The sequence below is a fragment of the Equus przewalskii genome, chromosome 1 (genome assembly GCF_037783145.1).
Source record: "Equus przewalskii isolate Varuska chromosome 1, EquPr2, whole genome shotgun sequence".
Lineage (NCBI taxonomy): Eukaryota > Metazoa > Chordata > Mammalia > Perissodactyla > Equidae > Equus > Equus przewalskii.
Genome location: NC_091831.1, coordinates 69723604 through 69734437, shown reverse-complemented (window position 1 = coordinate 69734437; position 10834 = coordinate 69723604). Strand labels below are relative to the sequence as shown.

Below are 10834 nucleotides of genomic sequence, written 5' to 3'. Positions count from 1 at the left end.
AATGTAACTCCATAAATATTGATCAAGCACCTACTGGTGGCGTAGGCACCATACCAGGTGCTGGCTGGAGGGGTGAGTCAAATCTGACCCCCTAGATGGACCATAAGTGTGACTGATATGAGACAGATATAAGCATTACAGTGAAATCGCAAACAATGTGCCATGAGAGATGAATTCAAAAGGAAATCTAGGAGGGTAGATTTGCATTGGTTTCAAAAGTAGGACTAGAATATTATTAGGCACATAATTGTCTATTCTGGGACCAGGAAAGCACGGCCAAGTCCATCAGTCTGAAGTCAGCAGACATGTTTTCCATACATAACAAAGAAGATTTTTGTGGAAAGAGTAGAAGCAAAGAGCCATATCAACAACAATGATAATAACAACTGACAGAATTGAGAGCTGAGTGTGCCGGGCATTCAGTGCTTTGCAGGTTCCGTCTCCTCTAATCCTCACAGCCTATGAGACAGAATTTGTTATGATCACATTCACAGATGGGAAACCACAGCCTGGAGAATTTAGTAACTTGCACACTGGTACACAGCTAAAAAGCAGTAGAGCCAGTATTCATTTGAGGCTCCGGAGCCAGGATTCTTAATGCCATCAGAACAAAGCCTGAGACTGGCCACAGACCTCCCCAGACCACAGCCTGGGCCACACCCTCCTCCTCCCTCTGGGCCTCTCTCCCCTCATCTTTTGATGGAGAAGCGTGTTGACCAGGTGACCCTAAGGTTCCTTCCAACTGAGTCACCTGAGACTCCTTTTCTCGGGGGTGGATGGAGAGGAGGAGGGGACAGGGAGAGAAAGCAAGCAAGAGAGTGGGGAGAGTAAGCTTAGGTGGCGCTCCTAGAAGACCAGCTCCTCACTTTATTTGTGACCACATCTACCTCATTTTTCACTCTTGTGCTCTCGCATGCTCAGGGACTGTTTCCAAACTGAGTGCTAAGCACCCCCACCCCAACACACAGAGCTGGAGCTGTGCATGGTGGCTCTCCTGATTCCAGCATGATCGATCATCAGCATTGCGCTGCTCACACTGCCAGAGGCCTGGCGCCTCTTGGATTGCCCCTGGGCAGCTGATGGCCCTGGGCAGAGCCTGGGAGCTGTGCTAAGGCCTCCTGTACACCCTCCTCTAAGCCCAGGACAAAAGTCCCAGCCTCAGCAAGGGCTTCCCTGCCCCAGGCAGATAAGATGTGGCTGAGTAAACGTCACTGACACTTAGGAACACAGCTAAAACACCTGGGCACCCACTCTGGTTTCCTTCCAGAGGCCCAGATCCCCTGCTGCTCCTGCTTGCCGGCTCCATTTCCTAGGGCTTACAAAGAAGGTTAGCAGACGGACCAGCCAGCAGAGCCTCCCCAAGGCCTCTTGCTCCCCTGACCCCAGAGCTCACTGGCTAAGGGTCCCCAGTGGCTGGTGGAGGCCCTTCTGGCCTCCGTCCTGGCAGCCGCTCTTCAATTCTCCATGGGCTTTTTCAGTGCCTGTTGATCCTGCTAGGGTAGCTCCCTGTGCTCGTGGCCAGGCTACTTTTCTCTAGCCAGCATCCTCTCCCAGCTACTCAGAGCCTCCTCCCCTCCTACATGGCGCTGGACAGGGGAAGCTGCTCTCCTCAGCTTCTCTCCAGCCTGTTTCCCCTCTTCTCCCCCTTCAGATGCTGCTCACTCATCACCAGGTGGTGACTTTGCCCCTGGGAATGGACCCACCTTGTCTGCTAGGACTCTGCAGTCAGAGCAGGCACTGCTGGACTTCTTCCCACGGGCACCGGGGAGCCCCAGCTTGCTGGTCGAACCTGAATTTTCATGGCTAATGTACCTTCCTCCCCTTGGCCGGCCATGCTCTTTCCCCAGCAGGTCGCAGTAGGTCCATCCTCTGCAGCCTGCCCACACCCTGTCCTGTCAATGAGAAGTGGAGGAGATGGCCTGGTATCTTCTGAGAAAGGTTTTCTTGCTACTAAAATGAGCCTCACTGAAACATACCCTTCCTCTTCTTCTACTGAATGTGGTCACGTCCGCCAGGAAATATAGGAACCATTTGCAAACAGCGGGAACTCAACCAAGATGCTGAAGAGGACAGAGTGCAAAGACGGAAAGAACCTGGGTCCTTGAAGACGGCTTTGAGACATTTACTTAACCAACCCTGAAACTACTCACTTCTGGGGCTTTTTATTATGAGAGATAATAAAGTTCCCTTTGTTTGGGTTTTTTATTCCTCTTAGCTAAAAGCATCCCAAACTAGAATGTAGTTTACCCACCCCCTTTGCCAGGTTTGGCAGGGAGAAAAGGTCTGATATCACTACAAACTCTCTCTTTACCCATGGACCAATTTAGGCTCTCAGCCTATTTTTGTAAATGAAGTTTTATTGGAACATAGCCACACCATTCACTTACAGATTGTCTATGGCTGTTTTTGCTTGAGTACTGTCAAGAGAGATGGTATGGTCTACAAATATGGAAATATTTACTCTCTGACCAACCCCTAATTTAGACCCATTAGGCTGACAGAGAAGCAAAAGTTCCTCAAAAATTGACACAGATTATACAGGTACATTAAAACATGAAATCCCTGGAAAAAGAGGCACTGTTACATCCTGAAGAGTCTCAGAACGCCGAGTATCAGGCCACACTCTGCCATGGAGTTGTCCTAAGTGGGACATGAGATGGTGCAAGCTGTTGGTCAAACTGACTGGTTGTGATACTTAATTTATATGTCCGCTTACTTAAACCATGGTGCCCAGTTGTTTGGTCAAACACTAGTCTAGATGTTTCTGTGAAGGTATTTTTTAGATGAGACTAACATTTAAATCACTAGACTCTTAGTAAAGCAGATGACCCTCCATAATGTGGGTAGGCCTCGTTTAATCAGTTGAAGGCCTTAAGAGAAAAGATTGAGGTTTCCCAAGAAGCAGCAATTCTGCCTCAAGACTGCAATGTCGAAACCTTGCCTGAGTTTCCAGCTTGCTGGCCTCAGCTTTCAGACTCAAGACTGCAACATCAGCTCTTACCTGAATCTCCAGCCTGCTGGCCTGCCTGAAAGATTTTGGGCCTGTCAGCCCTCACAATTACATGAGCCAATCCCTTAAAATAAATCTCTCTCTCCCTCTCTCTTTTGCTCTCTCTTGCTCTCATCTCTATCTGTCTATCTGATTAGAGATGTACATATCTCCTATTGTTCTGTTTCTCTTGAAAACCCTAACTAATCCACTGGTCTTCTAATTCTGTCCCAGCTGTCAGGTCCACATCTTATCTGTTACACTGAGAAAGAGTTTTCAAAGTGAAAAAGCGAGAGATGACTCCCAAATGGACACAGAATTTAAGAAGTTTAGCAGTTATATGGAGCCAGCCTTTCTTAAACATTAGGTCCTCAGTCCACAGTTACAAAGGTTGGGAAGGGCAGACCCTGTTACACCAGAGGCTAAACAGTGGTGGCTTTGATGGCAGGTTCCAGAGGGAGGTCAACTCAGCTAAAACATCTTTTTAAACACGGGGTTAGCAGGTCAAGTCTGGTCAGCTCGCCCCTTCCCCGTTAGGGGTGTTTCACATTCCTGGGGAAGCCCCCTCCTTGGAAGGCGAGGCAGAGGAGCTGCTCTTCCCTCCAGGACACAGCAGCAGCCACATTCTCTAGCTGGTGAGTCTCCCCAGAGGGCCCTGAGCGTGATCTGTTTTGAAACACACAGCCCAGGGACAGGACAAGCGGCCCTTGTTTGTGCAAATGCTCTGTGCTCTCTCAAGGTTCCTTTCTTTTCCATCTGGAAGGTCGCCACTTTCTTTGGCTGTTTAATATCCTGGCTCGAAAGAATGTCCTAATCACTTTCTGGTTCTCAGCCTCGAATCTCAGTCAGTATCTTGCTATTCATAGGAATTCTGGCTCTCAAGCAACACTGGACTGTTTGTGGAGGTAAATCCTTACTTAAGACGTTATACTTTGAGAATTGTTGTCCTTCTGTAAATCCTCCTGCCCTCGTACTGTTTCATGCCTAGCTCCCTGTGTCCAGCAAACAGTCTTGCTATTTGTTAAATGAATCAAAATATTGAACAACATAAAGTCATTTTCTGGTATTATTAAAATTATATTGAAAACACAGTTTGCTCTGGTGTCTTGCACTTCCATAATTATTTTCATCTTATCTTTAAGATGTTATCACTCATGGCCTTTACAATGTCCACTAATAATAGTCAACCTCTGGCAGTCCCACACTGTTAGCACCCAGGAGCACAGCCCAAGCAGAAGGTGGAAGGATGTATGAAGTGTGGCTGGGTGGGGAGGGAGCCAGGTCTGGGGGAGACCTGGAAGACAGAGAAAGCCTAAGGTGGTGGAGAGACGTCCCTTCCCTCGTCTTCTGATGGGTGAACCCCTCCCCCCCCAAAATTATCTATTTCTAGTGTCAGGAAGATAGGGAGGAGAGAGGGAAGAGAAAGACCCTTGTCATCAACAAATCAGACCTGTTTATGCTCTCTGCCTATAGGTGGTCAAGCCATCATTGTTCTCACAGAGGTTTTTGGAGTAGACTTGGGGACAGTCATATCTTTTCTCAAGACCAAGTGGAGAAAGGGCTTGAGCTAAGCACTTATTTTTCCCCAAAAAGAAGTTTCAGCAGCAATTTTTAGCTATATCACCTGCAAAGCAAGCTCTCCCCCTCCTAGGAAACCCTGTGCCTAGGCATTTACTAGTTCTGTAGGGTGGGATCCAAACGCTTTCCCGAAGCATAACCATAAAAGAAAAATCATATGTAAAGTGTATGTGTGTTTCATGAGAAGGCACTTATGTGGCACATATCATTGACATTTTTGTCCATTTGGAGAATAAATTCTCATTTCCAGCCTGCCTCTGGTATGGGTTGAAAAGTTCCATCTATTAACCTGAAGTTACTATTTATATGCTAACAGATGGAGTTAATGAAAACCATTTCACAAAGGAAAGAAGGGTAGACGATTTGCAGATTATTTAAGAAATCATCTGAAAACTGATGGCAAATCCTTCCGTATGCTAAGATCATGCAGTGGGATGACCTTACTACTCAAGATGCGGCGGAAGCCAATGGTTCGAGAAGCCTCCTCCACAGGCCTCTTCCTGCTGGCGGGTGTGATAAAACTGGGCCCACTGCAGGCAAAGAAAAGCTGCTTAGTTCCAACTGGATCTTCTGGATCTCAATCAAGGGCAATCATCCAACTGTTTTCTAAAGAATATACATTTGGCATCACGCAGACTTTCTGAAAAATTGCTTTAAAAGGTCATTTGTTCTGAATCATATGTTGGAGAAAATGAAGGGAAAAAAAATCATACAATGTCATCCATAAAAGGCTTTAGACAATTAACCAGCAATTTTAATTCAAACTCCCATTTACCGTTGTAAAGGAATGGCTTTGAAAATGGTCCTAATTATTAATATCATTTACGTTAAAATATAGAAACTTATTTTTTAAGACTCAAAGAAATTTAAACTGTTCCTCAACGAGATGTGATCCTCCGCAGGCATTTTCACGACCTGCCTCTCAAAGAGGGCAGAAGGTAATTTCTCGGCCTTCTTGGAGCAGAGCCCTGGTGCCAAGAAGCCTTGAACCAAAGCCGAGCAGAGCACCCTGCCCAACGGCAGCTTCACCTGACGCGGGAAGTCACATGCATTTTGTCAGACTCAGGCTCCCTTAAGTTTCCCCATGTGCAAGTCAAATACAGTCATTCTTTGTGGCTCTTTCTTGACTAAAAATGTTGGATCACGAGTGTTTCCATTTGGTTTTGTATAGATCTTACAAGTTAGTCTGGATTGTTCGCAAAACAATGACTTTTCTAAAGACTTTCTGATGCAGGAATGCTATAAAAAGTGAGACGGCCCACGGTGAACAGGATAATGCCCTGTTCCCTGAATGGGCTCCCAGAGGCCTCCTTTACTGGGGCAATGCCCTAGGGTTAGGAGTCTTACAGAAACTACTGTGTGGCCTCAGCTTCCCTGAGGCCTGATCTTCCAATAGGGTAGATGTTGTTCTGCCCTCACTCCCTGGTGGCACAGACACGAGCCCCCAGGGCCACCGGGTTCAAACCCAGATTCTACCACTTTACTCACTCTGTCCCCTTGAATGGGGGAATGAGCCTCCCCAAATCTGTTTTCTTACCTGAATCTGGCAGAAAGGGAAAAAAATCAATCATATACCAGATATTGACTAAACACCATGACACTCCAGGCAGAATCAATATCTAAGGAAACAGACACAGTCTACCTGCCTAAAGGAGCTCATAATAAGAAGTGAAATATATAGCATGCCAGAGAGTAGGACTTGTGGGCCAGGGAGGGTCATTTTAGATAGGGGGCCAGGGAAGACCTCAAAAAGAAAGAAATATGTGAGAAAAGACCTGAAGGAGCTGAAGGAGTGAGTCCTGCAGAATTTTGGAGGAAGAGCCTTCTAGGCGGAGGGAACAGCAGATACAAAGACCCTAAGGCAGGAGTGGTCCTGGTATGTGGGAAGTAGAGTATGACCAGAGCAAAGAGAAAGAGGGGAAGTACGAGGAGATGAGATTAAAGAGGCAACAGAGGAGGCAAGATCATCTAGGGAAAGAGTTAGCAAGCTACAGCCCATGAGTCACACATGGCCTGCCACCTGTTTTTGTAAATAGTTTTACCGGGACTGCAGCCATGCCCTTTGGTTTACATATTCTCTATGGCTGCTTTCAAACTACAATGGCAGAGTTAAGTAGTTGCAACAAAGACCATTTAGCCCACAAAGCCTAAAATACTTACTATCTGATCCTTTACAGAAAAGGCTTACCAACTTCTGGCTTAAAAACATATGTGTTTATTTTTCTCCATGGCAAGAAGTCTTGAGTAGGCAATGCAAGCAAGGTACATTAGCTCCATGATGTTAATAAAGACCCAGATTCATTTTATCTTTATGCTCTACCAGCCTTAGCATGTAGACATGTTGTATCATGACCTCAAAATAGCTGCCAATGCTCCAGACATTACACATTATATCCATATTTGAGATAGGAAGGCAGAGAAAAGGGGTATCTCTTCCTTCTATCAGGAAAGCAAAAGCTGTCTTCACCCTCCTTCAAATCCTTGCTCCCCCAGCACACTTTTCCCTGTGTCTTTGCCCAGAAGTGGGTCATATGGCCATTTCTAGCTTCAAAGGAAGCTGGAAAAGCCATGAAAAAGATTGTCAAAATTGACTTAGACGGTAGCTTTCAAACTCTTTTAGCCATGGCCCATGGTGAGAAACACATTTTATATTGCAGCCTAATATACATAACTGAAATATAAACAATGCAAATGAAAGTTTCATAAAACACAACTTACATTTACTATGTATGCTGTACACTATTTTCTCTTCTATTTTTTTAAATACTAGTCACATCATCTACTAACTTAGTTTCACGACCCACTACAGGGTTGTAAGCGCAGTATGAAAAATACAAGCGGCCATGATCCATCACTAGGGGCTGGCATGTTGCCGCTCCAAACAAGTTGCTCACTCCCTCTCTCCCTCTCTCCTTTCTTTCTTTCCTTCCTTCCTTCCTCTTTCTTTTTTCCAGAGCTGGGTTGACAGCTAACAGTATCCACAACACCCACCATAACTGAGCTGGAGGTCAAATACAGCTCCACCGAATATTGAAGGAAAAGGGGATCTTCTCTCTGAAGGAACTAGGACCCTGAAGATGGGCACTTGTGATCCAATAAAATACAGGGAGCAACACCCACTCCCCAGGAGTGTTGAGGGGACTGGACTGGACCCCCGATGTAATGCAGTGGGAGTGCAAGATACATCAGGCTGCTTCCTCAGGTCCAATCATCACTCCAGACCAGTCCTGGCCCTGGAGACAGCATCAACTAGATCAGAGAGCATGACTCACTCGAAAGTGCTGGGGAGCCCAGGGAAATTGTATGTCACCTGGTGCTATGTTTACTTATCCTATCGGGCATGAACGAATGCACAGAGGTTGTGGGCTATGTCGAATGTTACCCACTGCTTTAAAAAACAATTTTAGAAGCCAATTATTGGCCTCAGCTTTGATCTCTAGACTTTTGGGCTGTGCAGGAGCAGAGGTCCTGACCACAGGGATGCCGTGCAGTGGCAGACAATAGGCCATTCTCCATGAATTCATGCACAGGTAGATGTTGACACAAATACTCCATAATCAATCTAAAAATCAAAACTGAGGGGAGTTTATGATGAACCAATTTGAGGAGTATAGCCCAGGAGAACTTTTCAACCAAGAAAGGAAGTTCTCTGAAGAAGTGGGGGGACAACATGGTTCTATACCATCTTGGTGATGTAGGCTCGGTGAGCCGAGGAGTCGAAAGAAAGATTTCATGGACTCTTGAGGTTTGGCAGTAGTGCTCTTTTATTCAGAGAATAGCATGGAGCAGCAAGGGGACAGGACCCACAGGCAGTAAGAGCTGCAAACACTGGTTGAGGGTAGGGCTAAATTTAAGGCATAGGTATGTCAATTATCTTTTTACAAGACAAAGGAAAGATTATGTAAAAAAGTCATTAAAATAGTATCAGTGCAGGTGGGGTCTGGTTATTGGGTGGTCCTATAACTTTAGGTAAGACTCAGATCGGATTAAGTCAGGACGTCCTGTGCTTCCCGAGGATGATATAGATCAGTATGTAGGGCAGGACGCCTTGGGCTTCTCTCCCTGGGGCAGGGGCAGCCTTGATCCTCATCATTGGAACAAAGAGCATACATCACATGTGACAGGAAGATCTCTTGTACTACAGTCACGAGATACTTTGGTAGCACAGCAGGTCAGTGTTCACCAGGTGACTGCAGCAAGTTGCTGGTCAGCAGGTCAGTGGTCAGGAGATGAGTTAAACCAGATGAGTAATTAATCCTTAGCTTCTGGGAAGACATGCTTATCCTTAAAGAAATGCCCATATGGGGTAGGCAAGATCCCTATCTTCAGGGCACCATTCTTGGCTTTGGAACATTGTAAATGTCTAAAGCAGATGTACAATGTGTGCCAACATGCCACGTCAGGCCTTTCTGGAAAAACAAGTTCAGGCCAAATTAGTTTTAAACCAAATGGCTTCCTTATATACCTCAATATATCCCACTGCTTTTCATTATTCATCATAGAGCTGAAGGATCCCTGTATTGGTCACCTTTAACCCCCTCATTTTTGCAAGTGGGGAAACATGCCCAGAAGGGTTGCAATATGGGGAGGTCAGGCAGGAAACAGACGGCAACCCAATCTCTTTGCCCAGAATCCAGCAATCGTAACAAGAATGCTTAGCACAGCCCCTCTCAACGGGGGGCCAGGAGCCTATAGACTCAAATCGCAGCTGCTCTTTGCCTATGTGGGTACCCGCACTTTTCTAGAAGGTCCATATCAGATTCTAAAATGGCCATGTGATGCTAAAAAGATTAGGAACCACACATTGAATGAAACTAAAATGATTTATGTTGGGGCAGAGGACAGGAGATCCATCTCAAGGTCAGGACTGGGAATCTGAGATAAAACAAAAATTGCAAACATCCTCCTTAACCCCTCCCCCGCCCTGCCATGCTCACACCCCAGAAACACTGAACTGTTCCGAGTTCCCCAAAAGGCCTGTGGTCTTCTGTCCCCTCTGCCTCCGCGCCAGCAAATCCTCGTCCGGCAGGAGGTGACTAGGATAAAAGTTTATCCTTTCCTCTTTATCATCGGATCCGATTTCTTAAACGTGGTGGAGCTCTAAGAGTTCACGCCAAGCAAACAGCAGGGCAGCACATACATAAAGAGCAAAAATAACAACGCTCCGGGCTTTACTGATAACCTCCCCCCCCCCCCGCCACGGGCACGCTAGCAGTTGCAGCGCCCACGCAGCGGCCTTTGTTGGAAGCCCAAAGGTCCCGTTACCCCAGGGTCCCTGCCACCGCCCGCACCACACCCTCCCTACCCCTGCGGAGCCGGGACTGCTGCCTCCGCGCGTCTCCGGGCGCCCTCGAGGCGGTCCGAGGACACCTCCCAGCACTAGACGGACCGAACTTCCCCCGCCACCCCTTGGGCACCGCCTGGAGCAGATCCTGCGCCGCGTGCCTGGGGCGGGGCGGGCCGGACGAAGCGGCACCATTGGCCGGCGCGGGGGGAGGGGCGGGGGGAGCGAGGCGGAGAGCGAGAGACGGGGCGGTGCATTGGCTGGCGCTGGGCGAGGGGCGGGGACGGGAGGACCCCACGCTGGGAACCCACCCGGCCTTGGGCAGTAGGCGCTGCGGAGGCCGCTCTGGTGCCGGCGAGATCGCAGCACGGGCAGAGGCTTCTGGACTGCGAGATGTGTAGGCGGTGAGTGATGCACGGGCAGGAGAGTTCGGGGGCGTCCACGGAGCGCCGAGACCTCCGCCCCGAGCCCCAGAGCACCCCCAGCCACAGGTGGTGGAGCCCGGGCACTAGGTGCCCTTTGGCTGCCGCGCGCGGGGTCCCCTCCCTCTGCCAGGCTGGCGCATCCCGGGCCTTGGGCCCAATGTTGACAGTGGGCAGTGTGCCAGGCACCTCTTCAAGGGGAGGGCCCTTTAGGGCTAAAACCTGAGCAAGACAGGTGAGGCCGCCGCAGGCTCCATACACGTCTGACCACCTTGTCTCTCCTCTTAGCCAATATCCTAGAAGCATTGAACTTAGAGTTGGGGGGAGAGTCCTGAAGCGCCTCTGGCACAACTCTCAGATTTCATGGGTGAAAACCAACGCCAAGATTATAGCAGAAAGAGGGATTTGCCTCACAAACACTATTTATAGATGATTTGACTCCTTCCCAGACCTGTGCTAAGGGCGTTAGCACAGTATGCCACCTACTTCTCACAGCCCTGATACTTTCATAATCTCCATTTTCAGATGAGAAAACTGAGGGTTAAAGAGTTGTGGAATCCT

The 10834-nt window shown here is 47.9% G+C and overlaps 1 protein-coding gene and 1 long non-coding RNA gene across 5 annotated transcripts in view; one reads left to right on the top strand and one right to left on the bottom strand.

Annotated features, from left to right (window-relative positions):
* Nucleotides 1-8313: 8313 nt before the first annotated feature.
* Nucleotides 8314-10014, bottom strand: LOC139074816 (uncharacterized). Its single transcript, XR_011524655.1, has 2 exons — nt 9873-10014; nt 8314-8976 (listed from the first exon to the last, which is right to left on the bottom strand). It is a non-coding gene; the product is annotated as an uncharacterized lncRNA (long non-coding RNA).
* Nucleotides 10015-10054: 40 nt separating this feature from the next.
* RASSF4 (Ras association domain family member 4) overlaps nt 10055-10834 on the top strand; it is a 34498-nt gene continuing 33718 nt past the window's right edge. For 2 of the 4 annotated variants that reach the window (XM_070567231.1, XM_008529366.2), the window contains exon 1: nt 10055-10255. The gene's annotated coding sequence lies outside the window, so the exon portion shown is untranslated. The remainder of the gene's footprint in view (nt 10256-10834) is intronic. The other 2 variants (XM_008529367.2, XM_008529365.2) reach the window with 1 other exon arrangement.